The sequence below is a fragment of the Ornithorhynchus anatinus genome, chromosome 14 (genome assembly GCF_004115215.2).
Source record: "Ornithorhynchus anatinus isolate Pmale09 chromosome 14, mOrnAna1.pri.v4, whole genome shotgun sequence".
Lineage (NCBI taxonomy): Eukaryota > Metazoa > Chordata > Mammalia > Monotremata > Ornithorhynchidae > Ornithorhynchus > Ornithorhynchus anatinus.
Genome location: NC_041741.1, coordinates 9030928 through 9044555, shown reverse-complemented (window position 1 = coordinate 9044555; position 13628 = coordinate 9030928). Strand labels below are relative to the sequence as shown.

General features: G+C 48.4%; 1 long non-coding RNA gene across 1 annotated transcript; it reads left to right on the top strand.

The window, feature by feature from the left end:
- Positions 1–1061: 1061 nt before the first annotated feature.
- Positions 1062–5787, top strand: LOC114816692. The gene is made up of 3 exons (XR_003764501.2): positions 1062–1159; positions 3530–3624; positions 5509–5787. It is a non-coding gene; the product is annotated as an uncharacterized LOC114816692 (long non-coding RNA).
- Positions 5788–13628: the final 7841 nt, after the last annotated feature.

The following is a 13628-nucleotide window of genomic DNA, read 5'->3' as shown; positions in this document are numbered from 1 at the left end:
TTGCAGGGCTGGAGAGTAACTGATTCATCCTCCTAAAAAAAAAGAAGACCATCTTCCATCTCTGATCACCCGCAGGGTGCCTGAACAGGGCCGGGGGATGCGGTAAACCCACTAGGAATGTCTGGCTTGCCTTAGTTTCTGCTTAATGTTTCTGAAAGCCATAAACGTGGATCGTGCTAATGGAACGTACAGGCCAGCTAATGTGATTACCGCTTGCTGGGCTAGAGAGCTTCACACACATCGGCTTTTCGTGAAGTCGGTGTGACTGTGCCTTCTCCATCTCTGCCAGCCTTGGCCATAGGCCCCCCTCCTCTTAGAGACACCTTTGTGGCCCAGGATAGCTAGCGCCCTAATCCAGCAAGACATCAGGATGCAAGACTTTGGCTCTGCCTCATTTTTATTTACCTCTCTCCCGCCAACATATTTCCCTGTCCCTCTCTCTCTTCTTTTCCTTACTGCCTCCCTCACTCCCTGGCTATTCCACCTGGAAACACAAGCAGCATCTTGACGTAGCGGAAAGAACACAGGCCTGGGAGTCAGAGGACCCGGGTTCTAATCCTAGCTATGCGACTTGCCGGCTGTGTTACCTTGGGCAAGTCACTTAACTTCTCTGGGCCTCAGTTTCCTCATCTTTAAATGGGGACTAGATCCTACTTCCTCCTACCCAGGCTGGGAGCTCCATGCAGGATAGGGACTGTGTCCAATTGAGAACTTTGTGTTTACCCTGGTGCTGAGAACTGTGCCTGGCACATAGTAAGTGCTTAACAAATACCATAATTAATTAATTAATTAGAATTGATCAATGGTATTGACTGCTTTCTTTGTGCAGAGCATCAGAACACAAGAGCTTTAACAATGGTACTTCTGAACCAATAGCTCAAACAACCCAGTATTCTGTCTCTAAGAGTGGCAACAGAATACTTGGAGGAAGTGTGTAACGGTGGCTCACTGTGACATTCATTTTCATGTTTGGGGGTGGACTCCCTAATGTTCTGACAGTGCATTATGACCCAGTCAGCCAGGAACTGATGCAACCCCATCTTGAACTTACTCTATTTTCAGCCTGTTCAACTTCCTGGGGGAACAAGTTCCATGTACTTCCCACCTGCTGGGGGAAAAAGTATTACCCCTTGCTTGTTTGACTCTCAAGCTTCTGGAGGTGAGGTGTACCTTCCCTCCTCTTCCTCAACCTCCATCTCCCCACCCTCCATCCCGGTGCTTTGAGATTTGGGAAATAACAATTCTGACTCCTATCTGTCCGCACCTTTTCCGATTTTACAGACTTCAATCGAGTCCACTCTTAGCCGATGCCTCCCCCATTTGGAGAGTCCTACTCTCTTTGGTCTTCGGCTACTCTGTAAAGGTACTCACAGGATTTCATGTCTCCTCTCAACCTTAATTTCCACCACAGAAAACAACCCTAACTCCTCCCCACTCTCTAGGCCAGGTCGCTACTCTGGCCTGCTTTTAGTGGGCGATCCTGACCACTATCGGGACCCTCCTGGAAACAAGCCGCAGTCTGTTTGAAATCACGCAGAGCCCTGGGTGGGATTGTGCAGGTTTCAGTGAACTATTCAGATGATTGAAACAACATATTTGCTCAGTTATTCCCTCCACAAAGCCCAAGGTAAATCCCAGCTAGAACAGTGAAAACTTCATTTGAGGCTGAGGAGGGTGGGCGTCTGGGAACTGAGGCCCGGAGGAGCGGGGGCAAATACTGAGCTGAACAGAAAGGAGGAAATAATTCTTCCTGAACAAATATAACTGAGCATGTTAAACTCTGTTAAGCCGGCCCAAGCTTGTTTAACAGCATTTCCTTGCAGCTGAGGGTATTAAAATGCTGAGATGCTGCTCCAGTAGGCAATTTAAGGAACAAGCTACAGAATCAGACTATCCCCTATAACGCTATTTTCAAATGATTTTCGGTCATCCAAAGGAGTGGCTGGGCTAGGTGTCCCATAACCCCTCTCACCGGTGTCCTCCTTTCAAAAGAAAAATGAAAATGTGACCCAGAGGCCCTTCACTCAACCAGGTCCCAAGGAGAAAGATGAAAATTTTCCCAGAAGGGTGCCCTAGACTGTGAGCTTCCTTTTTTTTTAAAAAAAAAAAAAGAAAATTTGGTATTTGTTATACTCTTATTATGTGTCAAGCACTATACTGAGTGCTGGAGTAGACACAAGTTAATCAGGCCAGGCACAGTCCCTGCCCCCACGGGGCTCACATCCTTAATCCCCATTTTACAGATAAGGTAACTGAAGCACAGAGAATTGAAGTGACTTGCCCAAGGTCACACTGCAGATAAGTGGCAGAGCTGGGATTAAAACTCGTGACTTTCTGACTCCCAGGTCTGTGCTCTTTCCACTGGGCCACGCCGCCTTTCTTGGGAGAGTACATTATAACAGAGTTGGTACATTCCCTGCCCACCATGAGCTTATAGAATCTATCAGTACACTAGGGACACCCCACGATCCCAGTGCCCTCTGTGCCCCACTAGAGAGCCTGAGGGAGCTTCCTATTTTGCTAAATCAGTCATATGTGGGATCGGAGACTTGCTTTGTGCTTCCCCAGGCTCTCTGGCTTCGGCCTATCCCGGCCCATAGAGGGGAATACCGCTAACTCCAAGTTTGGACCACACTCGGTCCTTGCCTTCCTTTCCCCACCCTTCCTCTGAACAGAGCTTAGGTTTGAGCCATCCGGGCACCAGTCAGAAGCTTTTCTCCTACCAGGCGGATCCGGAGATCTGGTTCTGCCTAGATCCAACAAGTGGGAAGGGGGCCCTGGGAGGTGAAACCAGTTTGGGTCAGGGTTGCTTGGTCTGAGAGAATTGGCCAATGAGAACCACCAGAAGCCCAGAACCAAGGATCCCCAAGTGCACAACTGCCAAGGGAGTGTTTAGAGAGCAGAACGAGTGCGCCGGTATGTACTTGCACTTCTTCAACATCTCTCCCCTCGGCCTGTTGGCTCCCCACTCTGGCCAATTTTCCCTGGTCCTGTACCCGCTGGGGAACACCCTAGACCCCCAAACCTAATTAGTCCTAGGGGCCTGGGGAAGGCCCCAGGTCTCTCCCCTGGGACTGTAACCCAGACCGAGGGCTACAGAACTCAAGCTCAGAGGATTCTGAAGCCCAGTACAGACGCTCAAGGGCATGGACCCCAACCCCAACCCCCACCCAACGCTCTCACCTAAACTGAACACACCTAAAACCACAAAGAGGAACTGGTACCACCACTTGAAGCTCCCTTAGAAATTGCCATACTGCAGGAATCTGTGTTGACCCCAAATTCAGATAAGCCAAGTTTCCAAATACACTTGGGCTTAATCCTCTCAAATATTGTGGCTGCTTAAACCTGGGCTTGGAAAGTCTCTAATGGGCCCCCCGTAGAAGCAGAGCATGAAGGGACACACCCTCTTAAGAGTCTATGGAAATGGGGTGACGGGTTTCACGTCACCACCACTCCACCAAAATTCTCCTAGCAGGGAGAGAAAGAAAGCAGTCAGGTCCTCACTCTGAGCCACTACCTCTTGCAGGAAAGAGGGCTCCCATGTGACAATGGTGGAGAATTCTCACCGGGCTCTGGCTGATGGAGAATTTGGCTCCCAGAAGGGAACACTGCAGCAATTCGGTGAGATAAATCGTGCTAGTTATGGGGAACGGCAGGCTGGAGAGATAGGTTCGGACCCAGGGAACGGGTTTAGACAGGTTACTGGAACAAATTTCTGCACACGACGCCTCCCAGAACTCTAGCCCCCGTACTGGAGCACACAGTTTTCAAGGCTCCAGAGACCCAGCATGACAAGGCCTCACTGCCGCCATTAAGGAAGTGGGATGAGACTGCTGGGAACGTGCAAATTTGCTCAGTCTGGGGATTAATGAGATGGCAATTATCTAGGCTTAACAGTGACACATATTCTCATTTAAAAATAGATGAAGGAAAGTCAAGCAAAGTAGAACTTAGCAAAGTTTCACCTTATTTTTTCTCAGCCGTACTACAACCTGGAAACACACACATAAAATCACTCTGCGGGCCACTGTTTACCTGCTTACCGTTGCATTTTCAATAGCCTATAAATGTTTAACCCCTTTGGCATAATGTAACAAACTGAGGGCACTTTCCCAAGTGTGTCTGGGAGATACCACCTTCCACAATACCTCCAGTGAGATTAGCTGGCCCAAACCTTCTGAAGCACTACGGGCTGGTTAACTAGCTCTGGAGGCCTCCAGGTTCCATGGGTGAGGAGGAAAGGGATGTCAGGGTGGGATATTGATGCTGATTTCTACTCACTGACCACCGAGCCTTCGGAAATTCCATAAAATGAAATAGAGTCGGGCTCTTCTGGCAGGAAACATGTCTACCAACTCTGTTCGATTGTCCCCGCCCCGGAGCCTGGTACAGAGCTCTGCACACATGTTATGAAGATAAAATGAAACAGCTGATGTGGAAGTGCTCTGGACTAATAGAAGCACTCGAAAATACAAGGAAATATTTAGAGTTTGCAAGGCCAGGCCTTTTTGCCTTGGGACATCGTTTTAGAAAAAAAGGCTTCTGACTGCAGACTTGGGATTTGATACTGATAAATCCACAGGAAAAGAATTAATCTGCATTATAATTTTCAGACACCCCATCCAAAAGGTTCTGAAAACACTTCTTTATCACCCCTTTCAAGAGTCCTGGCTGAAGGCTGAATGCCTGAGTGTAATTTAGGATGTTTTCAAGGGGGTAAAAGCGGACATAGGTAAAGGGATCCATCCAGGCACACCCCCAGTAAAAGGCTTAACAAATGACAATTTGGAGCGGCTGTTCTTGCCTCTCCCACCTCCATCCTGTTTCTCCAGTTTAGAAATCCCTCTCCACCCCACTCCAACAGACTACAGGTCGTCTCCTGCTCAAAGTCTCTCTAATCTCCTCCAACCAGCCTTCCCTGCTTTCCTCCCAACCCCAATCTTATCAACTCTGCTGCCACTTCTGGTATTCATTCATTCGATCACATTTACTGAGCACTTACTGTATGCAAAGCAATCTACTAAGCGCTTGTACTCTAGTCCTTGCATTTTCATCAGTATCTTTCCTCAGCACCGGAGTATATAGGCCTACTCAGTTATACGATCAATTGCTTTTTCTGATTGCCCCGTTTGTAGCCATTTTTACATCTGTCTCCTCCACAAGAGTGTGAGCACCTTGTGGGCGGGAAATGTGTCTTATGTGTCTATTGTACTTTCCCAATTGCTTAGTAGGGTGCATTGCTCCCAGTGGCTACTTGATAAATTCCATTACCGATTAATACCATGACCACAGCCAGCCCAGGAAGCCGCCGGGTCCGTCTGGGCTGACCGTTCAAGGCTTGTTCTTCCCCGGATCGAGGGGAGGACGCTCCAGAGCCTGAGTTCCTCGTTCCAATATGTTTCTAATCATGATTAATTCCTTTTGTATTCATCGTAGGAACATTAATCATGATTAATTAATTTGGTATGAATGTGGATATAACATTTAATTTCTCCCAAATTTCAGGGGAGCCTACTGCAATGAATAATTGAACAAAAATGAGTAACGGAAGGAAGAGAACGGAAAGTTTTGCAAGGCCAGCCATAAATTGTAAGATGAAACAGTTTAATCTGGTACAGCTTGAATGCCACATTAATAAGTGATGGGTTCTGGGGGATGTAAATGTAGTATATGATACTCTCAGAAGGCCCTATGGAGAGCAAAGAGCCGAAGGGATATGGTGCCATTTTATGAAAAGTGTTGCTTTTTCCCCACGCCCCCATCGCCAGTCTTCTCTTTGGAAAAACCAGCCTTATGAAACTCTTCAATTACAATTGAAAATAAATATACTTTCCTGGAACTATTGACACCTGAAACTGCTTTTTAAAAGTATCGCATCCTTTGTGGGCTTGTCCATAATTTAACTCACAAACCCTTCTGAGGTAGGGTTTCCATTTGATTTTTGCTTTATGTCTCCCTTAAGCACAGAATATAACGCTCTACACCCAGGTGGGTGGTGAGGGGATATTCTTTCCCTCCCAAAAGTGTATTCATTTGTTTTGAGGAAAAAAAGTCACCTCATTCATCTAGATACTGTAGGTATATAGTTTTGGAGAAACTGGCCATAATTCCTGCCCCGCTCCCCAGAATTGGAACAAAACGGCCAGCCTACTTTGCAGTGACTGTCTCCTATTCTCCATCCTCTCTTTCCCCCAGTCCCAGTCCTCCCTGATCCTGATTACTAGAAAAAGTTGGATTTCCCCTTCCAGGCTGGAGCATGCTCATTATAGGCTCAGATTTGGTCTCACAGCCTCCCGGGACTTGACATTCAGGTTTCCAAGAATGCTGTGGGCTGTAACCTCATGCGTGTTCCCTCTCTCAGCATTAAGAGGTAGGTATACTAGCTGGGGATGGTGTCCGAGGGTCCCACTGGTTGGCCAACTAAGAGGTAAGGACCCCTTCTTTCTAGGCAATGGCCTCCTTGAGGTTTGGGCCACCACAGAGTGGCACTGGGTACGTGCTGAGAGGTAGGGAGAAATGCCAGAATGCTCCATAGGTAAATGTGTCTCTGGCGGGGAAACGAGGGCTGGAGAGGAGATTACCCTCAGATCACTTGCCAGTTCAAGCAGGGAACAAGGTCATCCAGGGCTCCAAGACTAAAACCTGGGAGTCTTCAGGCCCGATCCTGGTTCTATGTGAATTTTGTGCACAGGCCAACCTGAATTTAACACTTATCTCAGCCTCCCCGTCAGTGGGGCTAGAAACCAGAAGCCCTTCAATGGGTTGAAGACAGGATGGGGTGCTTTTATAAAAGATCATCCTGCTATGACATGTTATTTGATGTTTTTTAGTAAAGCAAAGAAAAAGCTAAACTGGGAAAGACCCTCCCTTGCTGCTTTCCCTCCCTTCATCTAGGTTTAGCTTTAACGAGGCAGTATCTCTCCTCAGGCTACATTGTTGATTTCTCCTGCAGGGGAAGTTCAGTGGCCAGCCTGTCTCTGAAACTTTTGATAGGAGTGCCTGGTGAACATGTGCAAGTAGGGGGAGAAAGATATTTGAGAAGCCTACCTTTCTCTATTTCCACACAGCGCTCTCCTAACGAGCTCCAAGCAGCTCCAGTTTCCTCGGAGCGAGTGAGGAGCCACTCGAAACTAAATGCGGCTCAGGGCAGCTCACACGGGCTGAGGTCCAGGATTTACCTGGGATCTGGGTGTATCAGTCAGACCCTGACATGGTCTGCTTACCCATTTAGTTTGCCTGTTGGAAGCGCCAAAGCCAGAACCAATGTAAGTCCAAGACAGAGGGGAAAGGCCTGGGACATTTAACCACAGGGCAGAGGAGGCTGAAACAAGAAACAACCACTCAGAGTGACTCTGCTTCCCTCCCTCCATGACCCCCTGGGGCTACCCTGAGAGGAAAATTAATTCATTTGGCATCCTTTTCCCTCCACCTGGCAGAAAGCATTTCCCCCACAAGGCAAGAGGGCGAGTAGTTCTTTGCAAAGCTGGGTTAAGGCTGAACTCCTTGGTTTGGAATTCTTTCTGAAACAGTCGCTCTGTCCTCCCTATGACCAACATCCATTCAATGCTAGCAGGCTGAGGTAAGGCTGTGGCGAAAGAGTGTCACCTCCACCCTGACAACCCATCCCAGTCTGGCACTGCAAGCTCCAAGTCCCGGGAAATCACATGGGGCTCCCTGGGAAGAACTGGCACATCAGTATCTCCCAGTGCCATTAATTTCCAGTGTCCCAATTCATCTGAAGAATACTACAGCTAGGCAGGGCTTTGGGAGCTACACGACTGCAGGGGGCTTGGACAGCAAAGGCCACAGCAGCTTGTTAGCAGCTTACTTCTCAAGCGCCTAGCGTGGGCACGGTATTCTACTAAACCCTTGGGAGAGTACCACAGAAGCAAAAGATGAAGTGCCTGCTCTCAAGGCATTTACAGTCCGATGGGGGAAATAAGTAGGTATAGATCACACCATCAATCTAAACACTGCTAGATACCTAGATGTTGAGGACGGGTGCAAATACATAACTGCTAAGGGCGCCAATTGGGTTGATGTGGCTTGGAGCAGTGGAAATTCATCCCGGAATGCTTCCTGGAGGAGGAGGGCCTTCAGTGGGGTTTTGAAGATGGGGAGGGCTGTGGTCTGGAAGACTTAGAGGAGGAAGGAGTACCAACAGAGGAGATGGCGAGAGCGGGACTCAGAGGCAAAGAGTCACGAGCGGTTCAATGATGCCAGCCCAGAAGGCTTCCGGAGAAGCAATCCAAAACACAGAAACAACCTTGATTTCCTCCTCCTGTGGGTGACCTGAATCAAGCTCACCAGCTTGGCCGCCACAATGGCCAGGGTGGGGCGGGGCGGAGCTGTGGAGCAACCACCCCCCCGTGCTCCAAGGGCCAGGTTTATGCTTACGTTATTGGCCCAGATGGAGGAGGCATTCGCCGCCCAGACCCAACACCGGGCTAGTAGCCAGGGTAGGGGGATCCCCGGATTGTCTGCGGGATTTGCATTCAGTATATGCCACCGCTTTTTCCCTGCCTCGGTTGTCACATTTTGCAGCCTCTGGAAACACCTTGTTGGCAGGCACACGGGTGCCAGCGTGTGACTTGTAAACAACGAGGGGTGGGAAAGGGGTCGTGAAGGGCAGCTTTGCAGATCACAGCCCACGCAGAGCAGTTGACAGGCCCAGACTCACTTGCAAATCAACATGAGCCGTTGCCCTCCCTCGGTGGGCTCAGCTTTTTTTTAAAAGGGGCTGGTGATACTTGCCAAGACAAGAACTGTGACATTCATCCCTCGGCGTCCGCATGACGTGATCAGCAGCGTTACGTTCACCAGCTTGGGGAGGGGCTGGAAAAAGGGTCCCCCTCTATGCTCTACTGAGGTGTGTGGCCCTTACACTTGGCCACCCACTTCTCTTTCCCCCTAACGAATCGCCCCTTCCCTACTCCCTCCTACCCTCCCCCAACCCGGCTCCCAAAGACCGGCCCTGTTACCGTGTGTGCGTGTGTGGGGGGGATTGGGTACACATGCGTGTGCATGGGCGGGTCCCTCTGCAATTCGGAGTCTCCCTTCCTGGGTCCCATGGCACGCAGCCATTCAACCGCAAGGCAGCCCACTGCATTTTTCCAGCGATTTCTGGAGACGACACCGATTTTCTATCATTGTAATTCCACGGCAGACAGTGCTACAGGGTCCACCTGGCATTAAGGTTGCCATGGCAATCCGATTCTTGACATTTTAGTGTAAACTATTAGCCTAGAACAGCTTGCCGGCCTATTAAAGGAAATGCAGCAGGGCAATTTCGCAGAACCAATCGCCGGCCAGGAGGCAGGGCGCATAATTAACGTTCATTGTTTCAAACTCCGGAGTGGGTGCCTCAAGCTAAATCCAATCCCAAGATAGCTGGATTGCTCCTTTTGGAGACTACTTTTGTGTGTCTATTTGAAGAGGATGCAAATAACCTCCCACAGCCTTCCCCTCTCTTTTTGCCTCCAATTCTTAGGTGGGCACGTAAATTCCCAACGCAGTTCAAACCGGATCAGACTAAGGAGCTCGTTGTGGGCAGGCAATGTGTCTATTGTTATTTTGCACTCTCCCAAATGCTCAGTACAGTGCTCTGTAAACGGTAAGTGTTCAATAAATACGGTTGAATGAATGAATGAGGGACACAGTCCGAACCGTCACTGGTCTATCTATCGGTGACAAGGACTTAATGGAGGATATAAAGGAGCCGATGCCCGTGGAAGAAGCCTCATTACCAAATTAGTAAATTCCTTCCCCTGCCCACGGTGCAAAACACTGGTGCCCCAAAACTGCCCCCAAATCTGTCATCCCTGTCAGAGAAACAGAATTTTCCCTAGTCATTAAACAAAACATTAGATTTCATTCAAACACGTGGCTTCGGCCACCACCTCCAGGTAGATAATTCGCAGAGCTACACCACCAGCCCCCTATCCTGCCCTACAATCCCACATATCCTCTTTCCTCCAGAAGCCCATTGTTGTTCATCTAGTGGGTAGAGAACAGCTCTGGGAATCGGGAGACCTGGGTTCTAGGCCCCAATTCTGCCTGTTGGCTAATGTGGATGAAAGCACTTATACACTTTGCAATACAGAGCACCCCTGCCCACCTACTCACTTATTGCACTCTGTGCCCTGGCGAGAACGTGACTGGCCCTATAACGGAGTGCTGTGCGCCAGCACAATAATCAACTCCTCATCTCAAATTCTCCGTCAGGTCTGAGGGTCTCCTGTTGCTTCTGCTAGCAGACTCCCGGTAGACCAAAGACGGCTAACACCTGCCATCGGAGGAGCTCTCCAAGGACTCTCCCACTGCCAGTTGAAATTCATTATGGCTAACACTGAACTCCTCCTCATCCGTCCTAAACTAACTCCTAATTATCCCATCATAATCAACTATACCACCACCCAACCTGCCTTTGGTGTCATCTTCAACTCTGTTCAGTTTTAATTTCTCACATTCGGGCTGACACTAAATTCTGCCATTTTTCATTCCACAGTATTTCCCAGATCTATTCCTTCTTTTTCATTCAAACAGCCACCGCTCTGGTTCAAGTTCTTGCCATCTCCTAACTGGAAACACTGTACTGATCTCCCAGCTGGGCTCCCTTCCTTTGACCTCTCCTTTCTTCAAAATCTACTACACTCTGCTGATGAGATAATTGTTTCCAATAACTTCCCATTTCCCTCCAGGCCATCGGCTTTAAAGTTATCCACTTCTTATAAATTGGTTGAATCCCAATTCATGATCTTTGCTTCTCCTAGGTTCATTTTAGCGAGTGTCTCCTTCTCATTTTTCCCTTCTGATGTACTGCATAAACCTTCCTCCCTGCCTGAACTTCCTCCCCCTTCAAATCTACCAGACCACAGCCCTCCCCCATCTTCAAATTTCTCCAGAAAACCATCTGCTCCAGGAAGCCCTCCTGATTACATTCTGCTTCCCCAGGTCATCCCAAATCAAAAGCCACCCTCAGCACTTACGATTATAAAATAATCCTTAGCACTTAGCTACAAAGACATTTACTTATACAACTTGGGTTTCCCTCCCTCCCCACCACTTCATTTACTCTTTTTTCCATACTCCTGATACTCTCAGTTGTAGCTTTGGATTTTTCCCTTCTCGCACTATTTGTACAGAATAGCAGTAGCATGCCCTAGGGGACAGAGCACAGGCCTGGAAGTCTAAAGGACCTGGGTTCCAGTCCTGACTCCCCCACTTGTCGGCAGTGTGACCTTGGGAAAGTCACTTCACTTCCTTGTGCCTCAGTTATCTCATCTGTAAAGTGGGGATTAAGACTGTGTCCAACATGATTGACTTGTATCCACCCCAGCGTTTAGTGCCATGCCTGGCTTAACAGATACCATTAAAAAAAACCCCAAAAAACCCCTTGGCACAGAATGACCGCTTAAGAGGTACCATACAAAAACTGGAGTCTGAACATCTTTCCCAGGTCATATGCAGGTACAAGATCTTTATTACATCCTACCAGACACCTAGGACAGTGCTCTTACACACAGTAATCACTGTAATCACTCAACTACTACCGATGGCATTGTGATTGGTTAGAGTGAAGGCAGAGGTGGAGTCGTCCCTCCTAAAAAGGCTCCACAGCACTTTAAGCAAGACAGTTTAGGTTATCTTCCCAAGCAAGTGACCTAATCGCTCACAAAAAGGCAGAGAGATTTCTGGGCTCATTTCATTTTCCCATCCTCTTGGTGCCCGACCACTGAAATCAGGACGCAAATGAGTTTGCTTTCATGCCCAACCCTCCCTGGGGACATTCTCCCTCCACCTTACTTAGACTGAGAGCCCCACGAGGGAGAGGGACTGTGTTCAACCTGATTAACTTGTATCTATCCCAGTGCTTAATTCAGCAAATGACCCAGCGGAAGTGCTTAATAAATACCGTAATATAACTACTACTACTAATAGTAATAACCAGGTAGTATGGCTTTCTCAAGAGGCATTCGCATTGGTGTTTTGCACCACGCATTTGACTCGACTTTCAGAACAGTACCAAAGGGGGTCGGTGAGAGAATTGACATTATACGCTTTTCTCTCAGGGAAAGCAGACGTAACGCCCTTCTGGAATGGGAGAGAGGAGCCTGGTTTCTCAGCATCTGCCGTCTCCACAATCCTGCCTCAGTTAGTGCCCAGCCTTTGCTCTGTGCTCCGGACCTATACAGCCCTGAGTCAGAGGAGCTGATTCAGAGTAGGAGGCAATCCTGGGTTCTGGTGCTTGAGCCCATAGGTACTGATTCCATGGAGTTAATTGGGGTGGCTCCCCCCACCTTTCCAGTCTTGCTCATCCCAGATCTCCAACGAGATCTGAGAGTTTCCAAGCAGGGCTGAACAGAATCATCATATTCATATCTTGAACTGACAAAGCACTTTCAAAGCACTTGTCCATCAGGTAGTTCATTTGATCCTCCCCAAATCCTGTGAGGTAGGAAGAATCCATTTGATTGAAAGTCTCTAGAGGACAAGGGACTAAGTCTTCTGATTCTGGTGGGCTTTGCAAGCAATCACTGCAGTGCTCAATAAATACCACAGACAATGATTATCTCCAATTTGCAGATTAGAAATGTTGTTACTTATCTAAGGCCACCATCCGGTAAGGGGCTGAGCAGGGACTAGAATGTCTTCTCTTTTGGTTTCTACATCCACGTTCTTTTGACTAGAATATGCAAAAAATAGGTTAAAAGGCCCCATATTAGGTGTGACTCATTAGCCCTTTGAAGCCTGGGGGGGCATTCAATCAATCATTAATCACATTTACACAGAGTTTACAAGGTGCAAAGCACTGTACCTGGGAGAGAACAATACAATAGAGTTTGTAGGCAGATGTCTGCTCTCAAGGAGCTTAGTTCCCCCTAAAATTGCCCCCTCTTTTAACCCCTGCACTCAAAGTGAAAAGTTAGTACCAGTGCTCATTGATAACGGGGATTCTATAGTCATACTCGCGCTTGTGCTGCTCTCAGACTCTCTGCCATACTAATCAAAATGTGCAGAAAAGGGAGAGGCCTAGACTGGACCAGGGTACCACAGGTGCCGTTTACAACTCAGAAGGAACAGATGCAGTAGGTTTCTTCTTTGTTAACCCACAAAACCTGGCACTTCAGGGGACACACTCCTCACTTACTTGATCCAGGGCCAGATCCAGAAACATTGCTATCTCCTTGTCCTTGAGGGTGGGGATCTCAACTACTTACTGAACTCTCCTAATTGCTTAGTATAGTGCTCTGTACAGAGTAAGCCCTCAATAATTATCACTGACTGATTAACTGTACTGGGAAATAGAGTGACTTGGTGGAAAGAGTGTGGGCCTGGGAGTCAGAGGCCATGGCTCCTAATCCCGTCTCCCCCACTTGTCAACTGTGTTATCGCGGATAAGTCACTTAACTTCTCTGTGCCGCAGTTCCCTTGTCGGCAAAATAGGGTTTCGATACCTGCTCTCCCGCCTTCCTACTCTGTGAGCCCCATGCGGGGCCTGATTATCCTGTATCTACCCCGGCTCTGAGTTCGGTGCTTGGCAGATGGCAAGGGCTAACCGCCATTATTATTATTGGACGGGAGAAGAATGATCTCCCTGACTGGAACGTACGGAGGCTTGGGGA